The sequence below is a fragment of the Rhinatrema bivittatum genome, chromosome 2 (genome assembly GCF_901001135.1).
Source record: "Rhinatrema bivittatum chromosome 2, aRhiBiv1.1, whole genome shotgun sequence".
Classification (NCBI taxonomy): domain Eukaryota; kingdom Metazoa; phylum Chordata; class Amphibia; order Gymnophiona; family Rhinatrematidae; genus Rhinatrema; species Rhinatrema bivittatum.
The window spans coordinates 480391412-480400122 of record NC_042616.1 but is presented as its reverse complement, the minus strand read 5'-3'; positions in this window follow the sequence as shown (position 1 = coordinate 480400122).

Sequence of the window (8711 nt, the reverse complement as noted above, 5' to 3'; positions counted from 1 at the left end):
AACTCCAAAACCTGCAGCTAATCTCTAGACACCTCCTACTCCCACCAACTCCAAACTAATGTAAGGATGTGCTTTTTACAAGAAAGGGGTTGTGTCCTATAACTATTGACATTATGTACACCAATAAAAACCTCGGAAGATCATGCCACTGTTGAAAACCAATAAAACGTGCTACAATTTCCCACTCTCCCCTGTACTCACCGATGCAGCCAATAGGGTAACACTATTTTTCCCACTCTTAAAAGACCCGTCATTATATATACCATGCGGTGTGAATTATCACCCATGGAAATATTAGCCATGTTCGTTTTGTGCAGCACAGTTATTCAAAATAATAAAAATACCTTCCAGGGTCATCTTTTAACTGAACATGCCAGATTCGTGATTAACTAGGCATTTTTCTGGGCACCCTAGCATCCAGATTTTACTTAGGCACCTTTCTGGGCATCTAAACCTCCTAATTCTCGCCCAGCTGAGTGCCTATCTCGGCACGCGAGTGGCCAGATATGCGGCCAGAAGAGCACCTATCTGGACACCCCCAAGCATCCAGATGGGTGATTACCTAGGTGCCTTTCTGGATGCCTGATCATCCACATTTGTGCCCGACTGAGCGCCTATATCTGGTCACACCAGAGTGGCCAAATAGGCAGCCAGCAGAGTGCCTATATTGGCGAGTGGCAAAGATCTGTGATTAGTTAGGCACTTTTCTGGGCTCACAAGCATTCAGATTTGCACCCAGTTGAACTCCTATCTAGGAGCAAATCATTTCCATCATTTATTTATTTATTTATTTTTACATGCCGTGGAAGCACCAATGCCTGTTTTGCCAAGGGTCTTAATCGGCACCTAAATTTGTTAGTGTGCACCAGTTCCTAGTTGGCACACTACTGGGAGTTAGTGCGCACTAAGGAACACTAATGAGCATGCTCAATGTAGTGCGCAGTACATTTGTTGGTGCGCACTAAGTCCTAGTTAGCGTGCACTTAACTGGGAGTTAGTGCGTACTAACTCAGAAATTGAAAAGCAATGAAATGAGACTGTCTCGACCCATTTTATCCACGAAATGACCCTAAAAATGAAATGACTCGAAAACGAAATGAAAAAAAAAAAAAGCTGCACATCCCTAGTAGCCAGTGCAGTTCTCTTTAAATGGAGAAATATGCTCTTGAATATTAGTGCTAAGCAGTACCTGAAACGTCATTCCATGGTCCAGCAAGACAAAATGCTTTGATTAACACCATCTATACAGCCATTCATTCACTTCCAGAATGTAACCTTCCCTGTCTGGGCCTTCCTCCTTTACTGGGAGGATAGAGGAGAAGACCACCCTGTGCACCTTCTCTGTTTTACATTAAGCTACAGGTCCTGAAATGGCCAAATCAAGGTGTTTGTTTGAGCTCAATTCAAAGGAATAATTGGCAACATCAAAAATCAGTAGCGAAATTAAAAATTCACCAATAGTTCTTAGACCCATCTCTGCAGCCATTGCTCTCTATAAATGGCCCAGGACAACAGTAAATCCACATCTTCCCTTTTCAACAAATATTTCCCATTGCTTCCTATGAGGACAAAAGGAAACATTTTTAATTATGTTTTCCTCCTGAAGAAAATGAAGCCAGATGACAACTCATACACTTTTTTCCCCCCTTTTATTCTATGTTATGGCACTGCAGTCAAATCCAAAAATTGGATCCCAAATAAAATAGGAACCCCTCCCCCCCCCCCCCATTTCGATCACTCTGCTTACCTTCTGCCCAAGTATTTCCATGCTGTTGCCAAACATATGCCTCTCCAATCCATGCCCACATCGGTCTATTAGCCCCATTCATACTTTACACTCATATACAGCGTTTTATTGTTTCAAGTACACATGCTACCAGCACGTAACCGTGCACACAGTCACTCGCATTCCTGCACGCAGATCCTTTATGCAGACACACACATACATCAGAAAGCCTAAGAAAAACCAGATAGGACAACAAAAGCATCATCATCACCCTAAACATGATGTATTATTTATTTAATATAACAACCAACCATACCCGGTGTCTGTCATTCTTGCAAGTGTGCACATGCACAGGGTGGGCGGGCATGCACAGGTACCACAAGGTGTCAATGTGACCCCAGTGACAGTGGAGCTGGCGAAGGTCCCTTGGCCCCCACCCACCAAAGATAAGAGGAAGGAGCCCACGGCCTGAGAAGCAAGGCTGGCAAGATTTCCCCAAGGTGCTTCCAAAGGAGTGGAGCTGGCGGGATTCCCTTGGACCTGCCAGGCTAAAAAAAAAAAAACCAGGGAGAAGCCACGCCAGTCAATCCTGGTGAGCTCCACCAGCAATCAGTTTATAATAAGAAATATGTTAATTTGTGCCTGCTGAAAGGCTTTTCAATGTTTTCCTGATAGTGTATATAGTGACTGAAATGAGCTTATGACAGAAAATTGTTTTATGCTCCGGGAACATCCCTGAAGTAAGACCCCCAGGCGGTTTAGTCTAGACTGCAACTAGATAATCTGAGGGAAGATCCTGAGTTTTTTTTTTTTTTTAAAAGCGATTTTGAGGAGGGCAGGGTATAAGAGAAGTCAGCATGGAGCAAGCTGCTGCTACCCGACTCCCTGGCAGGGTTGCCACATACCTTTAGAGAGAGATTATGGCACCATGAATAAAACAAGTCACTGTGTCCTATAAGGAGTATTTCCTGTCTCTGAGCCAGAGATGAGGAAGCCGATATAAATAAAAGAGGTGTGAGAAATAAGGAAGCTCTCTGGCTCTATACCGTATAGTCTGCTAGCAAGAATGCCTGGTAGAGGTTGATCAGTGAAGAACCCCTATTATTGGAGGGTGTTATTGAGCAAGAAGCAGAGGTCTGAGCAGAGACCCTGAGGATAACACCTATTGAGGAAAACATGTTTGGAAAGTATTCCCAAAGTTGTCTTTGCTGCTGGAAGTCTGATATCTCCTGCAAGTGAGGATGGACCTATTGAGAACAGTGTGGTGTTTGAACAAAACTTCTGTTTAAAGAATAAGAAAAGAACTAAATCTAGTTTAATGGACTTTGTTGATAAAGCAGTCGAGGTTTGCCCTGCCACCTGTGGGCCGCTACACCAGCTGCATGACCAAACGTACACAGGCAACTTATACAGCCATTTCAGGAACCCTGAAACACAAACGTTACATGTATATTTTGTTGATTTCTTGCCTTGGGGGATACCATGTTTTTTCATGCATTTGTTTTTGTCTTGATAACATACTAGAAATGTCCCTTGTGCAAATCTTTAGCCATTAAATTAGCCAGTTTGTCTTTGCATTTCTAATACCCTGTATACTGTGCTGTTTATATATCACTGTGCATTTCTCCTTCTTTATATACTCACTTGGCTTATGCAGAGCTTTCCAAAACTTTACACACCTATTTCTCCCTTTTCTTGGTTGCCAGGTTTTTTGCGTCTATCTGATGTTTGATTTTGTCTTTGTATTTCATGTCACTTAAGCACTGCTTATATAGGTCTGTACACATTTTTGTCTGTACGTACTTCTAGGTTTTGCTTTCTTAATATTTTTTGCTGTCATCTTAATTCGTTAACTAATTAAGACACTATGATAACTTTTAAACCGGCATGCGGGTGCACATGCGTGCGCATTCGTCAGCCTTCCCCCAGGGACGCAGCTATTTTATAACATACATGTGTATATGCGCGCATGTTATAAAATAACCTGGCTGTGCACACGTGTGCTCAATTTTAAGTGGACGTGCACCCATGCACGCAAATCCTGCTTCAACGGAGTAAGTGGGGGGATTTTAAAAGGGATGCATGCCGACGCCATTGCCACTAAAACCAGTTCGCTCCCAGTTCACCCAGTTAAGGGACAGATCTTTCAAACCCCCTAGTTTAATAATCTTCCTTCCCACCTGTTAGCCCTGACTTTTAAAATCCTGCTGATCTGCCTAGATTTATTTTGTTTTATCACTTACATGTCATCCATAGCAGAAGTAAAGTTATGCATCAGGGACACAGGCGCGCATACCATTCTGCATAAGTATTTATGTGCAAATGTCAGGTTAAAATCCCGGAATGCCCATGCCCCGACCCAGGACCCCCCCCGTTAAGAAAAACCTTTCATTTGTGCGCCAGGGGCATTTACGCGCGTAGCCTTGCAGCTTTTAAAATCCGCTTGGCATGTGCTGGCCTGACGTATTGGCGCATCCCCTACTTGATGTGCGCATTGGGCTTTTAAAATTCACCTTTATGTATGCATTCATTTAAACTCGCAAAAGTCATGTACCTAATACTGATGAGGATGTGCCTCTTTTGCTTTTTCTAATGATTCCTTCAATGTGACATGAATGTACCAAATAGTGGCAAGGGATAAAATCCTAAAGTCCAGCTCTCATTTAAATAATATTTTGAAATGTTCCCCCATCTGGGTTGCAAGCACATGTATTCAAATGTCTTTAAAGCTCAAATAAAATGTTTTTAAATTTTATCTCAAGGAAATTTAATGAAGACCACAATAAACTTCATTTATTTTGAACAATGAATATACTCTGTGCTCCTCAGTTAATAACCTCTCACATCCAGGAAAATTGACCAGAGGCAATCTACTTGTCATGTGTTGTTTTGGACTGGATTGAATAGTGACACAGTAAAAATGAAGCAAACCAGTTCTTCTAAACTTGAATAAGACAACTCCACAAAATCAGGATTACTAAACATGCATCACTATTTATTATAACATCCACAAGCATAGCATGAATCTAAATTTGTATGCATAATCACAGACAAATTCAAGTCTGTATGCGTAGACACAGGCAAATTCAGTTCTATTATTGTCCTCATGATTTCCTTTCCATGGTTTTCTAAACAGACATTCAGTCAAGATTTTCATCAATTTAGCCTATACTTTACCATCCTTTCTGTGCATCAGTTGGAAACATCTGGAAGACAGGATACAGACAATTATCTATTCACTAGGTAACAACTGAGAATGCTGTCTAATAAATCCTATAGTTGAATAGCATCCTACATTCAGTTTTATAGTAAGAATCTGAACTGGATCTCATTAATTCAGTGGTTTACTTGGACATTTTTTCATATAGCATCAACGACAATGATGCTTCATTCTCAGTACATAATGATAGATACTCTTTAATACTTTATTTAACACATCCATAACCAGTGTCTCTGCACTGTAGGTGTATTGACTATTTCAACAAGGATTGGGGGGAATCAGGTCTTCTGGGTGATAACCGGGCTCTTAATTTAGCCTGCTCTGTTCCTATGCACCATGGCTGTAAGAGTGATTGCTCAAATACCCTAATCCAGGGGTTCTAAACCCAGTCTTTGGGATGCACCTGGTCAGTCAGGTTTTCAGCATATCCACAATGAATACGCATGAGATAGATTTGTATAAAATGGAGGCAGTGCATGCAAATCTATCTCATGCATATTCATTGTAGGTAGCCTGAAAACCTGACTGACTAGGGGCGTCCCAAATACTGGGTTTAGAACCCCTGCCCTAATCTACTTACATACTCTTTATTTAACAGAAGAATATCTCAGGATTGCACTACTAGCCTTATGCTGGAATTAGCTCAAACAGGCCCTCCTTTACGAGTTGCTTGATGTCCTGTTAAGGTGAAGATATGCCTTCCTCAAGCTCCTATCTGTATAAATGCTAAATAGATAAAACTGATGGAAGATAACTCAGAGAAGATGAACATTGGAAGAGCTAGATAGTGGTCATTATGTGGAGAATCTGGACGTACAAAAGAATTAAATATGGCCATGAAAACCAGGAAAGCAATAATGGATACATTTAAATCAGGAGATGACAAAATGGAGCCCAAAAAAGGACAGGCTGGAAAAGAACAACCGATGATGAAATGCTATGAAATCTGGGTATCCCATGTACTTCTGTCTATACAACTTTGCATTGTTCAATTTCCAGTTTACATGTTCTTTATAATGCCACGCCCCACGCCTCCCAACTGTACCGTAATTCACGTCTTTCTTTGCAATCTGCCTTGTGACTTTCTCAGGTAAAGCAGAATATCATAAGGAAATAAATAAATAAATTAGCACTACATATTACAATAATGATGCATAGAAGTATGAAACAGTCATTTTTCTGGCGACTTAATCCAGCTAATATTTCTAGATGTGAGATTTAGAAATTATATTTCAGCCAGATCCAGAACTAATTTATACCTGTATAATTTCCCCCCTTCCTCCCTCTTCTCAAGGGGGGTCACCTGCAAAGACTGCAGCATCTGGTACATGGACTCTGTGACTGAGTCTGAGACACGCTTAACCTATGGGTTCCTAAATGGGATCCTTCTTAAAAATAAACAGGCCTCCCTATTTATTTATTTTAAATCTTTTCTATACCGTCGCTAAGTCATATACCATCGCAACAGTTTACATGTAGGCACATAAATTAATGTAGGTGTGGGTGTACATTAGTACATTCTAACAGGTGCTGCTAAAGGTTTGGTTATAATAGATCATTAAAGGCAATCAATTGTTTAGTGGAGTAGGTCATGACCAATTGTACCAGTTCACGGGTAAAGCTCTTCCATAGGGGCATGAAGTCACTATAATTCACTGCTCACCCTAAACCTTTCCACAATAGAGGGCCCCATTTGCTTGCTACACCTCAAGAGGCCAAAGCATTGTTAGACAAGCTGCCATGACTCTCTCTCGAGGGTGTGTCAGATGATACAAATCTTTGTTTTGGTGGTCCCTGTAGGCTCTTGCCTTTCTCCCAGTTTTTGTGATATGGGACAGGTTTTTTTTCACCACTGATGGACTCCCTACCTGGGTAACATCAAGCTAGATTGAGAGAACACTGCACAAATCTCATCTTTGGGTGAGTTTCCTCACTCTGAGGGTCATCAAATGTTCAAAAGAAAGCACTGTTCTGTTCGTATGTCTCACATTGAATGTCAAAGTGGCCCCTAAACCCCTACACTAATACCTAAACGTCACCTCGAGTTACTAGGCGGGCCTCCCATAGAGATATAAATACCTATCTAGGGTCAGAGCATTATGGCTAGGCTCTTGCTCTCTTGCATTTTCATAAATGAGGGGGTAAGTCTGGACATCCCATAGGGCTGTTATAACATTAGCCAAATAAATGTATCTGGCTAAGTGTAAGATAGCTGGATATATTCAATGGCACTACGTTAGCTGGATAAGTTGATCTGGCTAACTAGCCAGGCCATATGGTGGCTGAATATTGACCTTGTTATTTGTTCATTTGTTTACCATTAAAGTCAATAAAGGAAGTACTGCAGCCTGTTTTGAGCACCAAAATTGGAGTTTTCTCATCAACTTTAATGAAATTTGAGAAGACATTATTAGAAGGGTAAGAGAACTCTAAGACACCCAGAGTCTGGCAAAGTGGCACCAAAAGTGATATGGACAGCCTAATGCATTGTATAAGGGCGAAAGGGTACCAGCAGGGGTTCTCCAAGGCACTGTGAGAAAATCAAAGAAGCAGCAATAGTGAGTATAACACTCCAAAGATTTAAAAGAAGGCACCAACAGTAGGGGCATGAATCCTCAAAGGCAGCACTAGAGGCAAATAGGCACCAAGAGTGGCATCAACATACTAAGGTACCATGAAGGGGCAATGAAGTAGAAAAAGTGGCAGGAAAAACACCAAGACACTAATAATGGAGCAGAGCAGCACAAAGACTGCCATCGACACACCATGGCACCATGAGAGGTGCAAAGCAGCCCCCTGCAATGGCAAGAACCCCCCCCCCCCCAGGTGTGGACTTGGGGTATGTCAGCAAGAAAGAGTGACAGTAAGACCCTGAAGGGTGTATATGGCAGCAATGCTGAGTGGAAGAAAAACTCCTAAGGTGCAGGATAAGGGGCAGGCCAACAAAGCAGACTGGCATGGCAGATATCTGTCTTCCTGTTGAAGCATTTGCTACTTGTCAGATTCAGTGCAAGAGAATGATCTGTCATAGGAGCATAGAAATATGATGGCAGAAAAAGACCTATGGCTTATCTAGTCTTCCTAACTAATTTAGCTTTACAATTTCCATCATTCCTTCTGAGATCCCTGTATTTATCCTATGCTTTCTTGAATTCATTTAATGTTTTTGTCTCCATCGCCTCTACTGGGAGGTTGTTCCATACATCCACCACCCTCTCCATAAAGAAATATTTCTTAAGATTACTCCTGAGTCTAGCCCCCTTCACCCATATCCCATGACTCCTCATTCTAGAAACCTTTGAGATATCTAAATGTATCTATCATATTTCCCCTGTCTCTCCTTTCCTCCAGGGTATACATGTTTAGATCTTTATGTCTATCCCCATATTCTTTACATTGAAGACCATGGAGCATTTTAGTAGCCACCCTCTGGAATGACTCCAACTAGTTTATATCATTTTGAAGGTGTGGTTTCCAGAATTAGAAACAGTATACAAAATGAGGTCTCAACAGGGACCTATACAGGGGCAATATCACCTCTATTTTTCAGCTGCCCATTCTTCTTTCTATGCAGCCAAGCATCTTTCAGGTTTTTGCTGTCGATTAATATACCTATTTGTCCACCTTAAGATCATCGGATACAAACATCCTCACATCCTGCTCTTCTTTCCTGCTTAGAATTTCACTCACAATTCTGTACCTTTCCCTTGGATTTTTGCAACCTAAATGCATAATTTTGCATTTTTTATCATTTCATCTTAGCTG